Source organism: Falco naumanni, chromosome 2, assembly GCF_017639655.2.
Source record: "Falco naumanni isolate bFalNau1 chromosome 2, bFalNau1.pat, whole genome shotgun sequence".
NCBI classification, from domain to species: domain Eukaryota; kingdom Metazoa; phylum Chordata; class Aves; order Falconiformes; family Falconidae; genus Falco; species Falco naumanni.
In genome coordinates, this window is record NC_054055.1 from 93,828,315 (window position 1) to 93,849,968 (window position 21,654).

The following is a 21,654-nucleotide window of genomic DNA, read 5'->3' on the forward strand; positions in this document are numbered from 1 at the left end:
TGTCCTGGAACAAGCATTCACAGACACTTTTGAGATGAGAGGCTTGCATCTTTTTTTTGATGTAGTTTGCTCCTTGCTTGAGTATCTAGGGCCTTTCTGTCTCCTCATCTTTCTCTGCTGGGGCTGGCAAAGTGCTCAAGTATGCTAAGGTTTTTAGGAACCTGGCTGAGGATCTAGTGACAGGTCTTGTGTGCTTCTGTTCGGGATGGCTTAGGCACAGAGGCATACCTATTGCAGCAAACACAGAGCAGCTTAAATGTATGTTACAATGGTGCTGTACCACCCTGTTCGATGGCTCAGACTAAAAAAACTATACCCTCATTTATAGACAATGTTTTCCATCTAAGAACATATATGTTGTCTGCTTTCACTGTCCTGAAAGATTATGGTACACATTTTAGTTGGAAAGAAAGGTTTATATATTTTAAAAATACAAGGCAGAGGTGGATAGAGAAATTGCCAGAAGCTCATATTTGATTGGATCACAAATCTTTTTAAATTAATAAGGATAAGAAAAGTTTAACCTTTGCTTGTATGCTTTAGCATGTTTGGGCCCTTTTGTTCCAAGTGTGTCTTGCTCTGACATTCATTCATTTTCACCTGGAGTCAATAGCCCCTTGTTTTAGCCAAAAATTTCTCTCCTAATTGTTCTTGGTGCTAGCTAGGCTGGCAGTGTCACTTCACAGACATCCCCTTCAGCTGTCAATAAAACTTGCTATCAGTTTTTTTCTCCACTGCATTCCCTGTTGTTTCTTTTTAATCATCATGATGAATCTTAATAATAACAACAACAATGGTAAAAAAATCATATCCTTAGACTAAACACATTCTCTAAAAAGGGTAAATCATAAGATAAACCACTGAGGCCTGCATCTTTCTCAGACGTAGGCAATGGAAGTTAATTCCTCCTTCACACCAGTTTTATCCTAGCAAAAGTCTGTTAATGGATTTCTTTGTGTGTGCATCAGTTCAAGTGAGAGAGGGCAATTAAGTCCTCATTGGTAAAGCGGGTAGGAATTAAGATTTCCTTTGCTTCTTATGTGTTCCATTTATCAAGGAAATAAGAACATGATCTAATACATTCTTCATACAGACAACCTTTTGTATACCATATCTATACCCCATTAATATCTTTCTGATTAAATTAGCTTAGGGTTCTTGCAGAACATTTTTAGGCTGATGAGCCAAACTTATCTAGATATCCATTGCCATTTGTATTCACACACAGGGAAGCTGCTGAACAGCTTCATCAAAGCATCTGAGTGCTTTAAGGGCACAATCATTTCTCTTCTCCACAACTTCACCGCCATGGAAGAAAACACTACTTTTATAGCCAAGTTCTTACTGTTATTGTCCTAGTTTTACACGGGGGAAGCTGTGACACAGGGTTCGCATATCAATGAACGTAAGATCAGTTTGCAGCAGTCTGTTACCTCAGGTAAGTACCATAGCTATTTAATGAGTAAGAAGGACAGTAAGGATCTTCTTGTACGTTTAGCTGAGTCAGTGCAAATATTTCAGCTCAATAGCCTGAATGCAGTTGTCAGTGTAAACAGTTCCTCATTAAATACAAGCTCTGGCAGTCACATCAGAAGTTAATGGCTCTTCAAATGTGAAAATAAAGATAACAGTAGGCTTCTCCCTATGATTCTGACAGAATCATTTGTTCACTAAAGGAAAGATTTTATCCATGTAGCTATTAATCTCATATGAATGCTTGTGGTTAAGGTCTGTATCTGGAATGACATGAAAAAGGGAAAGGTTTTGTCTCCCTAAAGAGCAAACACCGAATGCAAAACCTTCACTCTGCAGCATAATTCTGGACACAGAAGGGATAGAAAAATCCATATCATCATAGCAGATATGATCCGTTATATCAGCATATTATCATATCCTCAAAAAAAAAAAAAAAGAGACAATTACAATCAGTTAATCTGCATATTATGCAGATTGGGAATTATGTGAACATGTGGCAATTGGGGAAAGATTTATAGGGGAGCTGCAGGCAGAGTTTGTTTCCTTTTCCTTCAACAGTTCTGTGCTTGTTAGGAGAAGCCTGAAGAAGATGCACTATGTAGCCCTGGGTGGAGAGATCTCATGAACACAAGCACTGTCCTGGCAGGTCAGATCAAACTCCACCCAGTCCAATATTCTGCCATCAATGCTAGAAAAAGTCAGTGCTATTTATGGAGGGTATGCCAGCTTCAGCACTTTCAGTGGTCCATTACCTTGATACTACCCAAGCATCCAAATCTATCTTATTAAGATTGTTAAAGGTAAGATTAGGTGAGATGTGCTGTGATTTCTGTGTTCCATTTACCTTCTACCTTCAAGATCTTTTAAACCTCAGTCACTTCATCTTGTCAGTCTCCTTCTCAAACAAAGAGCCCTCTCCTTTTAAATCTCTCTGAGTAAAGCAGCTGCTTTACAGTCTTGATATTTGTAGTTGCCCTTCTCTGCACTTTCTTTAACCCCATTCCTCTTGATATGTGAAGACCAGAATTACCCACAAAACACAGTAAAAAACTTGAGTTTATGCAGCAGAAAAATGATGTCCTTTGGTTTATTCCTATTCCCCTCCTGATGATGTTCAATATTTTATTGACATTCATGGCGGCCATTGTTCATTCAGTCAATTGTTTTGTGGCCTGAAAATGAGTACTCTGAGATCTCTTCTCTGCTAAACAGGAGTTCAGCATTATGGAGGTGTGTTTTAGTTTATTTTTGCATCACTTCATATTTCCCTGCCTTGAATGTATCTGCCACCTTTTTGTCCTCATGGGTTCTTTCTAGAGTTTCTTGCCTTTGGTATAGCACTAGGCTGCTGGAAAGAGCTTAGTACCATCTGCAGACTTGGGGATTTTAGTATGGACTCACTTTTTCAGCCATTGACAAGGATGCTTCATAAAATTGGTCCCAGACTAGTCCCAGCAATGTTTCATGTATGTCCTGAAAAGTCTTACCTGTTGTTTCCTATTTTTAAGTAGCTTTTGTTCTGCAGATAGATATTCTTAATACTTTTTTTTTTCTTTTTCTAGAGGTACCAAGACAAAACACAAGGGTTATACAGAATAAATAATAAGAGTATCACCAGACACATTAGGTAGCTTTCAAAGATAAAGTTTAGTGGCGGGAGTCTACTTCTGTCAGACACCTGGGAAAGGGGAAGAGAATGGCCTAAGTCAGATTTTCTGCCCATTATTCTTTCTTGTGTTCTTTGTCCTGAAATACTGGCTATTTGATCTTCTCTTCTGTATCCCCTTGGACTGGTTCACCAGTCTCTGCTTTCCTTTGTTCATTGAACTGAAAAACATTGAGGCACAGCACAGTGATCACAAACTGTGGAAAGCTAACATTAAAATGGTCTGTTTAAGTACAGCAATTTTGAGGAACATAATATACAAGCTCTCAGAGGATGTCTGAGATCCAGTTATGAACTATTATTGCAGTCATTTTATTTTTGGTTTGTGTCTTAATGATTGTTTTGCTTTTAGCACTGACTTCCCTGTGGAAGACACCACTGAAGTGCTAGTCAACAGGCATAAACTGTCAACAAAAATCACCAACCAAATACAAAGGTGGTGGACAAGAGGGTTTGTGGTGCCAAACTGGAAGAGCTGTAAATGTAGGCCTATTACCGTACTGACATGTTTTGCAGTAGTGTAGTATCAAAGTGGGGAGCTTGCTGTGCACTGATAATATGAAAAAAACTCTGTGTGGTTGAGTCTCTTGGTAGACTTGCATGGATGACAGCCTACATCTAAAGGTTTTTATTCATTAAATCTCTTTATTCTTTAATGGTCTTTTTTCTCATGTTTTATTCAGCTGCTTTTAGATCTCATGAGCAGTAAGGGTCAAGCAGTTCTTCTGTTCTGGGTCACAACAAACCAAAGGCTTGTTACATTTTCTTTGTGATGATACAGGTTTTCTTGAGACTGCTGTCACTCGCCTGGCAGCTTCTTGCCAGAAGGGCATAAGATAACGCACAGCAGGGGAGCTTCTTCCCTTTTATCCTGCACCTGATGATCCCTGCCTCTAAATGGACACTTGCAGCTTTGCAGAATGCTCTAGATCAACAAACTTACTTTGATTCTCAAATACCTTGCATGGTTTGCCAGAAATACAGTTCTATTTACATCTATCATTTCAAATTAAAAAAGTGCTTTCTTCTTAGTCGCTTTTTCCTGCAGAGTCTGTTAACACTAGACTTTGAAAATGTGATGTGATACTTAAAGGATTCTCTTTAATCGCCTTAATACTATAGCTGATTTGGGGATTTGGGGATTTACTTCTCTTTCATGTTCCCCCTTCAGTCTTAGTTTTCTACGCAAGGTGAATCAAAGCTGTCCCTTTCTTTATCATTATCTCCTTTTCTTAGCCCCCAGCCCCTCTCTGTGCCACCGTCCTGGTTCTCCAGTGTTCTCCCAGTCAATACAGATGCAAGAGGAGCTACACAGAGCTCTCTGGCCAAGTGATGTGGGGACAAGTTTCCCTTCTCCTGCTCCCTGAGATTTCATTACTTTTCTATTATTTTCTAAAAAATAGTGACATCATCCAGCCTTGCTTTCCTGCAAATTACATTTTTGAGGTTCTTTCTGCACTTTGTAAATCATGCCTGCAATGATCACTGTATGGACATCTTTTATAGCACAGTGTTTAGCTGTCTTTTGAGTTTTAAGACACCAGATGTAGTACAGACTTGGCATTTCTATTTCACCTGATGTCCCCAAGCTCCACTCTGTCCCCTTATGATGGCTTTGGAAGCTCCTGTCCTCCCATTCTTGCTATGTATTCATAAAGTGCGCAATCCTGGCATTTCAGCTTTGTTAGTAGAAAAGGTCATTTGGTTTAGTAGTTATGTATCTTCCTGATGAAGACAAAAGAAGGGAAGATAAAGAATATGTTTTCATATTGAAATTTCAATTTGGAAAGCTTTTTAGGCATTTTTAGGAATTAGGAAAAAACCCTAAACTTGGCACAGAAAGTCGGGGAGTAAATGGACAAGTCAGATAAGAAAAATATTGTTGAAGAGAGCATATCAGTTTTTTTCTTCAGCAAAACTGAACCAAATTCAATATTACTCTGATAATCAGCCAGGAGACAAAACACTGCAAGTCCCACAGCCCAGTTAACCAAAGCTTACCCTTCTGTCACAAAAGTGGAAATGATTTTGGTTTACAATACCTGAGCTCAAGACTTTACCATCCAAAGAGTGACAAATGCTGTTCACTTACACATGAAGATGTTAATTACTATTTCCAAGGATTAAGGCTATGACTACCATGGTCTTTTCAATGAGAAATAACACTCAGAGCATACTAAAACAGAAAAATACAGTTGCGTTCACCAGGAGGAAAATTAGAATTAGACTTAATGTATGTAGAGAAATATTGTCACTGTCCTTAGTAACTGTAGAAGTCAGATTGTTTGCCTGCTGGTGGAGTAATTTCTGTCTTGATGGGAATTAACAAGAAATAAGCTATTAAATGTTTTTCATACGAATGTGTATTGTTTTGTACATCTTTATACATACTTATTATTACCAATCATTGCTTTACATGTAGTCAAGAGTGGCTTTAAGAAAGTTGTTCTAGAGCCTGACAGTTAATACATTCGTTCTTTCCAACTGACAGCAAAATTTGCAAATTTCACATAATCACTGTTAAAATTATAAGGAAAACATAGAACCCATTCTCCAGACACTACCAAAGCTTGGTCTGAGATCTGATTAGATGAGGGAAAAGTGCAAGGCAAGGGATGAACACTGCAAAACAGGTGGGGTGTAAGAACGTAATCTAGAAACTGTGAGCCAGAGAACAAATGAGTGAAACAGTGACTACAGTACTGTAGCGATTTATGTGGTAAAAGCTTTGAGAAACTAGAAAAAAAGAGAAACATCACAAAGAAGAACATGAAGGAAGACACAAAATAATTTTGAAGGTATGGAAAGCAAATTTTAAGGTGAAGGTTCTATAGAAAAATCACTGACACGGAAATGGAAAAAAAATCTTAAGTGATCAAGATGGGCATCACTTGTGGGGAAAGGATGGGATTAGCAATTAAGTGTGCAAGAAATACTACGCAAAGCAAGCGTGGGTCATAAAGTACCTTGTCAGTGAAAATCAATGAAGTTACATTGATGTACTGCAGAAGGGATGCAAGGCATCGATGCTGTGATGAAAGTTGCAAGTCAAAACAACAACCTGTGCAACACACTGTATTGAGTGGGGAGGACTTATAAAGATCAAAATTGAGACCTTCAGAACTTGCTCTCAGGCAGATGAGGAAATAGATATAAACATGCAAATAGAGGAGGATGCATGGGAAGGCAAGCTAGAAATGAAAGGCTTTACTTTGGGACAGAGCATCAGGAGTTAGTTAAATATCTTTCTTAGCAGTTGTCAGTCTTGCTTGATTTTCATACCTGTAGATCTTTAAATCATATTTTTAGATCACTTAAAGGAAAGAAGTCAGTACTGTAGTATTGCAACAGCATGTTAGAAGCCAGACGCATATTGCAGAGGCTCTTCCCCTGTTCTCAGGCTTAACTAGAGCCTGCTCTGCCAGGCAAGACAGGTTTGCTGCTTTTAAATGAACCTGTTGGAAGCACCCGTGTGTGAATACCTATCTTACATCCAATGTGCAAGTTAGCCTGAAAAAAGGCAGGAGCTGAAGTGTTCAGATGTTCTCCACAGCTGCATGGGGTCGAGGGTCAGAGAGGCAAGGCTGGACTAAGCTAGCGTATGTAGGATGAGTGCATAATGTCTAGAATGGCAATTTGCAATGAAGTCTATTTTCTTTTACTCACTGACTAGATGTACAGAGATGTAAGAACATCAAGGAATCCGAACTGTAGCCTTGAACATGCCATTTAGTAAGATGAAAGGCAATGGATGAGTTTGGTAACAAAACCATCACAGTCTGAATCCCCCTCTAGGGAACCTCAGTCGCTTGTTCTCAATAACTGAGCTGAGACAATGATACACTTTATTATTTGTCTGTGCTCATATCTTATTTCTCATTAACATACATCACTCTTGAGTTTTGACCACTGTTTTACTTGCCCTGCTAACTAGTTACAAACATCTCTGGAGATCTTTTTCACTACTGAGAATCAAAATAAGCTTTGTAGGATCTCAATGACAGAAGTAAACACAAGCACAGTGACTCCCTTTCCTGCCTTGTTACTCAATGCTTTGCGTATGTCTTGCACCATCTGCATCATGATACACATTTCATGCATTTTAGACTCCAATATATTTGCTGTTCACAGCTGACTCCTCATTTCGTCTTCCATTTGAACCTGCTTTCCCTCTTATTTTATTCATCTTTTCTTCAAATTGCTCTTTCTCTGCAGACTCCCTTTCTTACTCCTTCCTGGCCCCTCTTCTGTTCATTTTCACTGAAGTGGAATCCCTCTACCTCCCATCACCAGTTCCTCACTGCTGGAGCTGGAAGTCTCCTCAGAGAGGCCTTCATCAGTGGACTGATCCTTTTTCAAATATGAGATGCATTATACAACTCTGCATCAAATTTTCTGATACTGCTGCCTGCAGTGTCTTTTCTTCTCAGGCTGAAGCATGCCAGCAAATTGACATCTGCAGCTGGAACCCAGTAACATAAACCTAGAAATTGGCAGTCAGTCAGTTTTTAGTCTTTCATTACAAAAGAAAACCAATGTGCCTTTCTGTTGAAAAGAAAATGTGTAATTGTAATATTACGCACTTGAAAATCACATTGGAAAACACCAAAGCTTACCTAGTCATGTCCAAATAAATTTGTTATCTCAAACACTAAATGAAAGCAATAGGAAAGAAATAAAAGATCAGTCTTTGATATGGGTGAAGATTAAAAGCTTGAGCATACATTGCTAAGAGAAAAATAAGCAAAAGGATAAATTGCAAATCACAATATGGCACAATTTTAGCCCAAGCTTCTAGCTTTTATTGGAGGTATTTTGCATTGTTTCTGCAGAGAGGATAGAACTGATAGACTTGTCTGCTCAGGTCTTTATTCGATGTGGTCCTGCTTGCTTAGAAAGAGTGGGCAAAGCCTATTTTCCCAGAAAAGCAGCAAGTGGGCAGTGGGAGACATTCCCTTTGTGCTGCAATTCGAGCATCCTTTCTGCTAGCACGTCTTGCTCTCATTTTCCCTCAACCAGACTCCATCCACTTGGATGCCATCCAGGAAGGTTATTCCCCTTCCCCAGCATTAGGGACCGCAAAGCCTTCCATGTGAGCCATGTCTGGTAAAGGAGAATTTCACACAGACGTGGGTACCACTAGGCTTGCTCTAATCATGACTCAGAGCTGGGCCAACACCTCAGTGACTGGCAGAGAACAGAGGGATGCAGCACAGCTTATATACACTAATCAGATCATTAGTCAATGTCTGAGGTTTTAGGAGTTTCCTTTGGTCTTATCAGCTCTGGAATTCATCACTCAATCCTGTTCCAGTTGATTCACCTATTTGGCTCCAGTCTCTGCCTTGGTTCTTAGGTCCTCCTTGGATCATGATCTTTCTGCCTGCTTTAACTCACACAATCCTTCAAGCACACTTAGTCTGTGAACAAGCAATTCCTATTCATCTATATAAAACCAAATAATGGATTTTTCTAAAGCCACTTGTGTTTCAGAAAGCACCTGTGTAAACAAATTGATCATCTATTGTTTTTCTGTTTTCCTACTGATTAACTTGGCTGGGTTTTAAACCAGCCTTGGATTAGGGCGATGCTAGGACTGAGGCCTGGTTATGTCAGTTAGCAGCTTTAGTACTTTAATTTTCTTGATTCAAACTACATTTTCTTTAACCATGTCACTTACTCAGATCCACACGCAGGTAGCCTCAGGGTCTGCTGCAGCAGCTCATGGTTTCCATTGCCATGTATGCCTGAATTCAGTTGTTCTCCCTTATTTTCCCTGAATGAAAGACTGATGCCCTCCCCAGAACCTCCGTGCCATGGTACAAGAGCTGAGCCCTCAGCACAGGGCATCAAATTTGGGGCTATGGGGAACAGCCTGTGTTGCCTAGCCATGCTCAGGAAGCTGGATGCCTGTGGGACAGCAGATGTCCTGCACAGATGGCCCAGCCACCCTATGCTCCCATTAAATCTGATGTTTTGAGCAAGCATTAGCTCTACTCAGGCACATCTGGTCTGAGGCATGCCAACTACAGCTGCATCGTGAGGGAGCTGTACGGTCCGTGTGGGTACATTTGTGTCTCAGAGATGCTGGATAGCAAGGTGGGAGCCCTACGGCTGTGGTGCTGTTAGTAATTACAAGTTCCTAACATCACTGAGGACTTAGGATGGATCCTTTTGCAGTTCATGGACTTTGTCACTCTACTGTTTGCAAACTGCCAAGTTAACCAGGCATGTACATTTAAAGGCTGCTATCTGTCTCAGCAGTATCCTTCCTCAACCAGCTGGAAAAAAACACATTAAAAATCAATCTAAAATGCTCAGTACAATCCTCAGCAGAGTATTTAAGAACATTTCTTACTGAAGCTTATTTCAACACTATATTCACTTTGGATTTTCCAGCATATCTGATGCTGAAAGCGTTTACAACAGGGCTTGCTGTGTGGTTGTTGGTTTGGTTGTCAGTGGCTGTTTTTTTACAGGAACTCTAAGAGTCCTAGGAAAACCCCAGCAATAAAAACAACCGACCCTTCACACAAAGCCAAAATCAGAACTGAAAAAAATGGGAGTAAGTGTAGAAGAAGATGTTTCCAGTGTATGCAAGGATAGTTATAGTGTTAGAGGTTTAAATGGAAACAAATTAAATTTTTCTAAAACGGAGTGATTCAGAAATGATTGTGTCTGGCTGTTCATGTCCACCCTGGAAATAACCTGTCTTTCAGGTGTTGAGTCAGGAACAACTGGGACACTGTACCAGCATGGAATAAGGCACTTGGAACCACGTGTCAGAAGAGATGCTCTGCCCACCTTGTGTCAGAGAGCGCTTACAGACAGCCATGGGGGCAGGCCTTATTTACAGACTAGAATTAGGGGAAAAAAACAGCAAGATGATGAGAGCTTCAGTTTGTGCCAGTAAGCACAGTACCCTCTCACATGTAATGAAGCTGTTAAGACAGACCACATGAAATCTGGCATTAGGCTATGTGCTACTTGAGTACTTACTGCTGACCTGGCTTCTGCTTGCCTGCAGCTGGAAGTTCCATTTGTGAGCAGAGGACCAATCAAAGGGGCAACAAACTGGGATGAGAGAGCAAGGTGTGTGTCTGTAAGGCTTTTGGTGAACTGTCTCCAGTTCTCTGCTTTCTCCGCAGGATCCCTAACCCCCTTGTTACTAAGCTAGCCTGCGGGAGGGCACAGACTCTAGCGATAGTCCCCTGCACTGCTGCTGTCCCATCTCATATTGAATTCTCCAGTGCTTTCCCTTGGCTGGGCCGGTGTGAGCCATCTTCTGGGCAGAATGGGCTGGAGGATACGTGCAGATATGTGCTCCACTAAACTCATCTCTTCTGATTTTTGTAAGAGTAACCTGGGTGAAGGCATCTGGACCCAAGGCTCTCCCAATAACATTTGCAAATATCACAGGCATGCCTCGCTCCTCACATCCTGGAAAAAGACATGGCTTTACGTGGTGTTTGGACTCTAAGCCAAGCAGCAGCTTATTGCAGGGATAGATTCCCATGGTTCGAACAAGAGTCCAGTTGCCACACAATCCCACCACCATCATCACCATGCTAACCCACCTCTCCCACAGCAGCACCCACCCGACAACCCACCTAGCAGCAAACAATGTCACATAGTCTTTCTAAGTCTAGGTGAGGGCAAGGCTGCCAGCATTGCTTGGCAGACTGTGGCTTTGCAGTTAGTTCCAAACACCCTCTATGGCATGGTATTTTAGAACAGGGAGACTCAGAAAGCAGCCTGGGGACATTTCCTGGCTTGAAGAGTAGTATCAGGTGAGACACAGTGTGGAAACGTGCTAGAAAGAGACAGAGGTGTTCCGGAAACTGTCCAAAGATTCTCCATCACAGGAAAGGAGAATATCTGGGCTCTCAGCTTCAAAGAGGGAAGCAGTGAGAGCTAAAATGTCTCTAAAACAAATATTTAAAAAGAAGGCACTGTAGGATTTGACTGCAGAGTATCCCTGGAGCTTCATGGGGTAACTGGGTTGGGGAGAGGAGCTGGATTAATTCCTGCAAGGCACCCCTGCTTCTGTCACAGCTGATCTGTCAGGACCAGATGTTCCTTGCCACAAGGAGGATGCATAATAGAGGGAAGCCAGAGCAACAGGATTTTGTCTTTTTTCATGTTTGCCGTTGGGGAAGGGAAAGGGAGGCATGTTGTTAACAGTATATTAATGAGTGGTCTGGTTTGTGTCCCAGCACACTAGTCACACAAGGTGCTTTTTTTAAATAGCAGCAAAGGAGCTGAGGTTGACTGTACAAGGCATCTCTACCTGCTGCAGCCTGGCAAGAATAGCCCTTTCCAGTGGCCACCCAATAAGCTGGTGCTGATGCATGACATCTTTGTGCAGGGACAAAGCTATGACATGATATGATATTGTATGGTATGGTATGGTGTGGTATATGATGCAGAGAAGCAAAGCTAGATCTCTCTCTTACCTCCAGAACCAAGCTACCCAGGTTCACTTTGGCGATCTTCAGGGAGGCCACCCCTCACTTTTGGTAAGTGCCCAGACTGGAGAAAAACATGCTTTGAGCATCATTATTCCCAGACCCAGGCCCTTCCCTCAGGGTCACCAGTTGTCCCTTCCCTGTCCCCTGCCAAACCTCCCCTCTGCAAAAGGCATCCCTGGCCTGGGAGAAGAGGTACACAGACCACCCCCAGGTCCCCAGCACAGCACTGGGGAGCAGAGTCTGTACCTGCTGGGGTACCTTGCCAGTGACAGGATTCCTGTGCCCAAGGGAAACGCCCTCACTTTTGGTGTTCCCATCCCTTAACCATCCACTGGCTCTTGATATTGGGAGTCAGCCAGGGTGGAAATACACAGTGAATCAGAGGCCCTGATGGAGCAAAAAAGCCCCCTTAGGGGGTGGTCCTGCCTAGCCTGGCATCCTCTTCCCAGGGCTTCTCCTGGGCGAACCTCATCATGTGAACCTAGAGGAAGAATCAGTGTTGTCTGGAAAAATGAAAGTATTTGAGAAATTCAGATTTGACTGTTCTTGGGTACCTCTAAGAGATGAGGGTCTCATGGCATTTTTTTTCTTTCTCCTGAAAGAGCTTGACTGTCAACTGTGCCTGATAGATGATGCATCTTTGGCTCCGTCAACACTGCTTCAGTATGGGTTTCTGGTACTGTTGTGAGCTTACGGACCTTTTAATGCAAACCTGGTCTCAGTGCTTAAGTGGGTTGTATCATACTGGCTGGCCATATGAGAGAGGTCTAGTCCTTGAACAAAACTAATTCAGAATATTTACTCCATCACTGGCTGCTAACACGATGTCTTATTTCATCAACAGTCTGTTTGCCAGTGGAATAAGCAAGAAAATTACAGTTATATGCTGTTTTAGCAACCAAACACATAACCAAGTACTGAGAATCAGTATTACTTGGGGACACATTTAAGTTGCAATTCTCTCTTTATTGACGGATTTTCTTTCTGCCTCTCTGGGAAGTGATTGTTACAGCTTATTCTTCAGCCTGGTCCCCAAAGGACATAAAGCTTCCTTGGCCTCTGTGTGTTCGTACGTGTCTGTGTGTTTATTCTACTCAGTTAACTTTTGAACTACAGGCAGCTTTCAACCCACGTTAGAAAACATTTTCATGAAAATAAGCAGCCAGGTAAAAGGCAGAGACTGCAGTAGTGCCTTTACAGAAGTCAGGCTATTGTCGGCCCTCCAAAAGCCAATATACAGAACAGATGGCAACGGGGACCGGGCTTCATTAGCTCTGTTGCTCACACAATTATTTGTTTTCTGTACTAAAGCCTCTCTTTCTTGTTAGCTCCTCCTCAGTAGATCCTGCTAGAGGACATTTTCAGGTAGTCAATATGTCAATCAGCTGGCCTGTGCTGGAATAATATTAAAGAGTGCTGCTGCGAGCCACCCTCTGACATTTCAGTTTAGTCCTTGGGCAACACTTGGTCTTTCTGATATTGTCAGTGGCATTTCAGACAAAAACGCAGACCAGTGTTTCCTCTGAGACCAGTTATATAAAAACGTCAGATCTTCTTTGCGCATGGCATAGGTGTGAGCACACTTTGGGTAAAATTCCTGCTGCTATGTGCAGGTATCTGGAGAGCGATGTGATAAGTTTAGGCCAGGTCCAGACTGCCAGGCAGTGACAGAGGTAGACAAGTCTGCTGCTTGCTGCTCCTCTGCTTTAAATCTCAGTCTTACCGATCTCCGTCTCAAACGGCTAGAAAAAGTGACTCCCACCTTGCAGCATTTTCTTCCTGTACCTTCTCCCATGAGAAGGGGGCTGCTCTGAGTGCTGCGGAAGGCGGCCCGGGGGGAGCGCGGCAGCTGCCCCGGTGGGAAGGCCCTTTGCTGCAGCAGGACCAGCCTGCAGAAGAAGCCAGCTGGCCTGTCCCGGGTGCCGGCTGGGGTTCATGCCTGCTCAGCCGCTCTGCTCGCTTAGACAGAGCTCAATGGGGATTCCCTGGTAAACAACCCGACCTGATCTTTGCTGCTTAAACACACCTAGGTCAAAATGCCTTGCTGGCTGTTTCAAACCACCTTCTAGCTCCCTACAGCTATTTTATCTTTGCCTTATATTTGCAGAGGTCATCATGGGCTTTAAATATGACAAATCTGAAGACTGCTTCATCTGGGGTAAGTATTAATACCCCTGTAACTGATTTCCTCCACTGATAACATAAGGATGCCTCCTTTCTGCTCAGGAAACCAGTGTCAGCATGCAGGAGCAGCCCCTGCTCTTTTCTTTTGGGTACCTCTGGCTGGCAGCACGGTCCCCCCCACCCCCACCGATGGACACCCACGAGGGCCTCTGCCAGAGCACAAGCCTCCACTCTTTCCAGCTGCATGCCAGCCAGATCAAGCTGCTACCCACCGTCGGTAGGAGGGCTGTTGCACGCCTGGGTAGCTTCACATCAGCTCAGGTGCTGGGAGAACAAGGAAAAGCTCAGGGTAATGCTGTGCCAGAAGAGCTTGGCATTGACTATTTTTGCTGACTCCTTTCTCTCATACATTTTTACTCTCTGTATCTTCCTTTTCAAGTCATCTTTCTGTCTCTCTCTACTGTTGTTCTTTGGCCAACCTGCTTTTGCCCCATCCCAGAGGCATCCTGTCCCATCCCCGTTCCTCTCCCTTCTCTGACAGCGCGGGGTGGCAGAAGGTCAGACCTTTTCCTCCAAAATTCTCTGTCCTTACCACCTGACATCAGTGTTTTCAACATATCCTCTTCCTGGCTCAGCCCCTGTTCAACAGATAAAAAGTCCAACCCTGCCTATGTTCCCCCTGGCCAGGTCCCTTCTGCATGTCTGCATCTCCTGCTGGCAGAGCAGCACATTCCATGCCTTCAGGTGTGGAAACAGGAGACAACCACCCGTGCCGCTGCGCAGGCATCTAAAGGCTTGTTGAAGCTAACATTCTGAACAGTGAGCGATTTGGAAAGCTTCTGTGCTGTCACAAGGCAGATGTTGCTCTGCATGCTGCATCTGTGCTCTGGGCTGCACAGCAGGGAAACAGCTCCTGCTGCCTTAGGGTGCTGCCTTCTCACCAGGCATCCGTCTGCCTGCCTGAGCACTGCCAGAGAAGACAAGAGTCTTTCGGAGAGAATATGCCTTAGCGTAAACTCCCTTTCAGACTGTCGGTGTTTTCTCTGTACCGATCCACTTACACTTTTCCGCCATGCTCATGGAAGGTTACTTGTGACATTTCAAGGAATTCGCTTGGCCATTGCTATGGATTATCTGAGAACCTGATTATACCACAATTTGTCTGAAAAGGTTTTTACTGTCCTTTTGCTTTTTTTTTTTTTTTTTTTTCCTTTTACAGCTGTGATCTTTTATTTCAGTTCTACCTGTAACTTTTTCTTATGGTCTAATACAAATATGATTTACAAATAAATGTCCCGATACCACTTGTTCCTATATACATTATCTGCAGTTACCAGTCTCTTTTACCTCAAGTGCCTCCTTGTTCAAAGAGGAAACTTGCTACCTTTCTCCTCAGAGACACAAATCCAGTTTGAACTTTACTTCTATTTAAGGCTTATTTCCTTCTCCTTTTTTTGCAATCCTGACACTCTCCCTGATGGAAAAATGCTTTTGGCAGTTGCAGAGCTATGTTGGTGTAGCGGCCATTCACAGGCACACCGGCAGCTGTTTCAATACCCATTTGAAATTATGAGGTTTATGCTTTTCATGGAAACATGAAACAAATTAGGTATCTCATTAGTCACTTAGAAGCAAATTTAAGTGTTTACCATGTATTGACTAAACAACACATTCTGGCTATTTGTTTCTTGAGCAAAAATATTCCTTTCTGCAATGACAGAAAACCAATGAGTTCTTAGTATCTATTTTGTATGGGCTTATTTTATGTCATAAAGCAAACCAGAATTTTAATGTATGGAGGCATCTCCATGCTTTCTGCCAGCTACAGGGTTCAGGGAGTGGAGGTCACTGATGCAGTAGTGGGCAATCTGATGTGAGGCAGCTACCAGAGCAGTTGAATCATATTTCTTCTGGGTTTGGCATCCCACACAGGGATCTTCCCCAGTAGCTAGCTTGTCTAAAGCTGGCCCACAATACCCTGCACAAGCTGCAGATGGAACAGTGAGCAACACAATCACTGAGGACTTCTTCGGAGCAATCTGAAATGGCTGCCCTATGTGTGCAATGGTGTATAATATTTCAAGCAACATTTCCCTGTAATAAGAACTCCAAAATTTTGCTTCAAGTTCAAGCTCTAAAAGAGGCTAAAGATACGGTCAGAAGTAGAAGAGTACTAAGGATGGAAAAGGGTTTAATTTTTTGACATTTTATCTTGGGAATCTCTTGGCTTTTTGAGTCTCTTCAGTTAAGACGAGACTTGGCTACCAGTGATAACCATGGTACAGCATTCATTAAAAGCCATGCTTCTTTTTAGACTACAGAGGTTTCTTTACCTCAGAGTATCTCTTTTGGAAATGTCTTGCTTGACCATTTTAGGATTACATTTGATTTTTTTCCCCTCAACTTTTATTGCATTGATGGCTTACAACCACCCTGTGACCGACAACATGTATTCAGATATTTCTTAAGTCTTTTTCCAGTGATGACCTCCTAGCAGAAGTTCTAGTCATGACTTCTGAAATGTGCCAACTTGTATTTGGCATAGCTGAAATTAAATGCATGCTAGTAACTCCAGCTCTCAAAGTCATCCAGTTCCTCCTGTATGATCTGCCTAACCTTCTTTAAACTAAAGATGGTCCCAAACACCTGTCATCAGTGAACTTCATTGAAAAATATCTCATGGTGTCCTGGTTTCACCTGGGATAGAGTTAATTTTCTTCTTAGTAGCTGGTGCAGTGCTGTGTTTTGGATTTGGTTGATAGCACACTGATGGTTTTGGTTGTTGCTGGGTGATGTTTACACTAAGTCAAGGACTTTTTGGTTCCTTGGGCCCTGCCAGAGAGAGGGCTGGAGGGGCATGAGGAATTGGGAGGGGACACAGCCAGGACAGCTGACCTGAACCAGCCAGAGAGATATTCCATACCGTATGATGTCATGCTGAGTATATAAACCAGGGGGAGAAGAAGGAGGAGGGGATGTTTGGTGTTAGGGTGTTTGTCTTCCCAAGTCACCGCTATGTGTGATGGAGCCCAGCTTTCCTGGGGATGGCTGAACACCTGCCTGCCCATGGGAAGTGGTGAATGAATTCCCTGTTCTGCTTTGCTTGTGTGCACAGCTTTTGCTTTGCTTATTCAACTGTCTCTCTCTCAGTCCATGAGTTTCTCACTTTTATGCTTCCGATCCTCTCCCTCATCCCACTGTGGGGGGAGTGAGTGAGCGGCTGCCTGGGGCTTGGTTGTCAGCTGGGGTTAAATCCCAACACATGAATGTGTCATGTCTGTTGTGAAAATACAAAGTAAAATAAATGTCAAGATTAAATCCCCAACATGACAATACTTTCTTTTTCAATACTAGACATAATATCCTATCTGAAATAATGATGACAACAACAAAGTAAACACAGAGGGGAAAAAAAGAAACAAAAAATAAAGCCATCAGATCAATCACTTTATGGTCCTTGTGTTTATACTTTCTTCTCCAGCTTCAACAGTAAATTATGATATGGGGCAGTTTGTCACCTAATCCATGGAAATCCAGATGGAGAAAACCATCGCAGAGTTTAGAAATATATATCTTTTTAAATCAGATTCTTACTGGAGAGAGATATCATGTGGCATGAGCCACCTTTGATAACTCATATTGCATTTTATTCTGTTTTCCTTTTGCTTCTTTGGCTTTGTTTCAAAAATTCAAGATTTGCCCTGAAGCCACACATACTAGTGAGACTGTAATATTTACCATTGTTGCCCAAACAATTAATCTGCTTTCCTCTCTTTCTCTCTCTGTCTCTTGAATTGGTTAATTTTTTGCTTTTCTTTATCAGACCACTTCTCATTTCAGAGATTTTGCAGAAAATAGTTAATCTTTATCTCTGTTTTTCTCTTCTGTTTCAGCTTTTTTGGAAGGAAATATTCAGGCCTCCCACAACTGCATTCATGAGGTTTTGTTCCAGATCTGTTGTAATTTTCATAACCCCATTGACATTAACTGTGTGTTCATTTGGAGCCCTTTATTTCTCAAAAAAAAAATAAATATAAATTCCTTTGGAAGTCAGGATCCTTAATTACAACATTGAGTTTTGTTTATCCTTTAATTTAATTTGAATGATCTTGGTTCCCAGAATCCCACAGTATTTTCTACAGCCACCAGCAATTAAAATCAGCTAAAATAACATTGCCTCTGCCTGATGGCAGGACAGCCACAGGAGCTTTGTAGTTAGAGTGGTAGGCAAGCATGGAGCAGATCTGCAAATCAGCTTGCAGATGTTGATGTGAAGTGAAGGGTGAGATTACCCAGAGAGAATGTAAGAAGGGAGACAAAGAACAAGCCAAGGACAGGCTCTCATGAATAAAAAAGGCTCAAAAGGCTCAAAGACATGCAGAGAAGTCTCTGGTGAGATCACAGTCCGTTACTGTTGTGAAAATACATGACACCAAAGGCTCAGTAGCGAATGTGTGTGAGTAAATTGAGCAATCCCAGATGACTGATGATTCCCATCGGTAAGCTTGAAAAGCTCTGGATAACAAACATGGGCAACACACCCCATTAAAATAAAGGATAACACTCTGGTGCAACTTGTGAATGTGCTTATATAGCACAAATATACCTGTTGTTCCCAGACTAAATCCCAAGGTAGATTGTAGTTCATAATGTGGCGTTACACACCCAGAACAATCTTGGAACTGAGGCATATGAACGATTGCTTAAGTCTTGTTTTATTGCTTAACTCATGGCTACGTTCTTAGCATTCTAGTATGTTCTTGATAGCTCAAGCAAAATCACTACGGGTTTTGAGGTGTCACAGTCAGGAATGCAAGAACTTCGTCAGGTGGTAAGAAAAAGAGACTGTTACCATGCTGTCAGAAAGTCTTCTCTGGTGACAAAAGTGCCACTTTACCTTGCTGAGAGATAGCCAGCTCAGGACTGGGACAACACGGGGAGATGTTCTTGTTCCAAAAGTTAGCTTATATGTTAAGAATCCAAAAGCAGCACAGTTTTTTCCCCGCATTTTGTTTTACATTATTTAAAAAGTGGCCAGTGAGAATCCAAGTCCTGAATTTGTAGTTAGGAATTTAGACATATGTTCCTTCAAACAGTAAATTCCCCCTCTTTTTTGTATTGGTTTGCCTTAATGCTGCTACATTTAGGTAGGTACAGTGGCAAATGCAGGGAAAGGGACCTGAGCATTGATTGATATGCTGCGACACCCTGTACTAGTGGTGTCTGTACATGTGGGACAGTATAACTTGCATGAGAGCTGAAAGTTAAACTGTCTTCTGAAGGAAGTACATAAACATCCACTCAGTAACACAGTTCACATTCTTACACTGATGGTTCACTTGGGCGTGCATAAAGCTGTATTGGACAACGCAGTATTTAACATATGCTCAGCAGTAGGCTTCACTGGTAAGAAAGAAATGAAGATCATCAGAAGCTCAGCTGTCTGTCAGGTAGGTATCCAGGGAATCTGTACCCGGCCTACAGGGGATCCTGATTGTCTATTCTTTTAATGTTTGTCACTTCATATCATTACTGATTCGTATTGTTAAATCTTGGTTGCTTTTGTCATTTCCTGGTTCAATATGCTTTTGATTCCTTACATTTTCTTTTTTCTATCTCTCTATCTTTTGTATAGAAAAAAAAGGGGGGCATAATTTTAGATCCGCTAGCATGTATTTCATATTTGTTCACATTTCACGTCTAATAGACAGGAGAGGAAAAAAGTGGAGTTAAAAAAAAAACTTTGGCACTCCCCAGAGTAGGATAGCCTTCCTTTAGGTGGGGAGCTCAAACTAGAACAAGTAACAGCTTCCTTTCACTAAATCTTGACAGTTTTGAATTATGCCTCTGCTTACTGCTTTTGTTTCGTGCTGTCCATATTTCTGAGGTTTCCCCTCTTGATACCTGTGCACGGCAAAGACGGAGGAGCCAAAAGAAAAACTACTCCCTCAGGGGTGGATAGACTTCCTCCAGTGAGCAAGTGCTAATTAGAAAATGTAAACAATAGCCTTAATAGTTTTAAATAGAATTTGGTAGTTGAAGGGAGGTTAATTCTTCTGTGAATGCTTTGAAAATTCTTTTCCTGTGTAAACAGTCTCCACAAGTCATTGCATTTTTTTTAATATTTTCCCTGCTTCATTATGGTCTAATCATAATACAAACACACATCTCATTTTCAGCACAGCATTTGTTTGCCAATAATCAGAGCTCAGATCTTTGCACAGGGAAGTGACACATCATTAAAAATGTTGTTAATCTGAAAACAAAGAAGATAAGCAACAAAGTACCAGATTGGAACAGGCCCTCCCGTTCTCTTGTCAAGTCATGTATTTCTTGCATGGCCAGTACGTGTGTTGCAAATACCGTGAAACAGCAGTGGCAAAGTGTTTCTTTTGCCCTTGGAGAGAAACTGGCGAAAAAAATCCCAAACTTGGTATGTGGTTCTGCTCTAGGTGAAGGCGGCAGAGGATGACATGACTATTGTGAATAATTCATCTGGAAGATTTCTGTTCAGTGTGGTTGAGATGAGGGATGGCAAAGCCGTTCTGTAAACTAAGTTTTGCTGTTGCACGTGCTCGTATGCTCAGCCATCCTTCCCAGGGCAGGAGAGGAGCATGAAAGGCGTAAATTCGCTGCAACTTCCTCTACTGTCCATTAGGGCAGGTTTACAGCTGCTTTGCTCTGTTAAAGAAGCCGGGAAGGAAGCTCTAGGCTCCAGCCCTTGCTTTTCCCACACGCATAAATAACAGTAATTGATAAAGACAGGCTAAGTTACAGTTGTCTTTGCTTTCATGGTGAGACTTATCAGCAAATGCGGGCAACCTACTGCTTGCATATAAAAACTCCTCCTAGATAACCCATATTCCAAACCTTCCCAACTTCTAGTAATCCATTTTGTAAGCATGTTTTTATCTCTTCTACAGAAAAAAAAATAACATCGTCAATACTTTTTCCTCTCAAATGTCATTTCAATGTTATCTACAGTCCTCCAAGGTCAGCAGCCTAAACACAGTGCTTTTTCTTCTCAACACAGCCCATGCGCAGCAGGTACCTTTCAATTGATTTTCAACAAAAAATCTTTTGGCAAGACTTCCTGTAACATCAGGTGTTGCAAGAAAGCATTTCTTCATGCAACTTTTTACAAGCAGTTTTCTTGCATTGTGTAACAACAACAGTAATGTTTTCTGTAATTCTTACACTTTGTATAATGTTGAAAATTCAAATCTGTAAATAGCCAATTGTTATTTCTTCCTTCAGCTTTTGCCTTCTGCGTGGATTTATACAATCATAGAATGGTTTCACTTGGAAGGGACCTGAAAGTATTGTGAGGCTGCCATAAGGTCCCCCTGGAGCCGCCTCCTTTCCAGTCTGAACAATCTGAACTCCCTCAGCCTGTCTTCACAGGAGAGGCGCTCCAGCCCTCTGATCTGCTTCACGGCCCTCCTCTGGACCCACTCTAACAGGTACATGTCTGTCTTGTACTGGGAATCCCAGAGCTGAACACAATACCACAGGTGGGGAATAACCAGAGGAGAGTAGAGGGGAAAAACCACCTCCCTTGACCTGCTGGCCATGTTTCTTCTGATGCAGCCCAGGATGCAATTGGCCTTCTGGGCTGCATGTCCACATTGTTGCCGCAATTCCAGTTTTTCATTCACCAGTACACCTAAATCCTTTTCCACTGAGCTGCTTTCAGTCCCTTTATCCTCCAGTCTGCACTGATACTGTTGATTGCCCTGAGCCAAGTGCAGGACTTTGCACTTGGCCTTGTTGAACTTCGTGATGTTTGCATGGGAAAGCTAACAGAATGAAGAGCGGTATCTCACATGATGACAGGAGCAAGACCATGAGGTGCACAGCCAGAGCCTTCCCAGAAGCCCAGCATGAAGAAGACTTCTCTGAGACTCTAAAATTTAT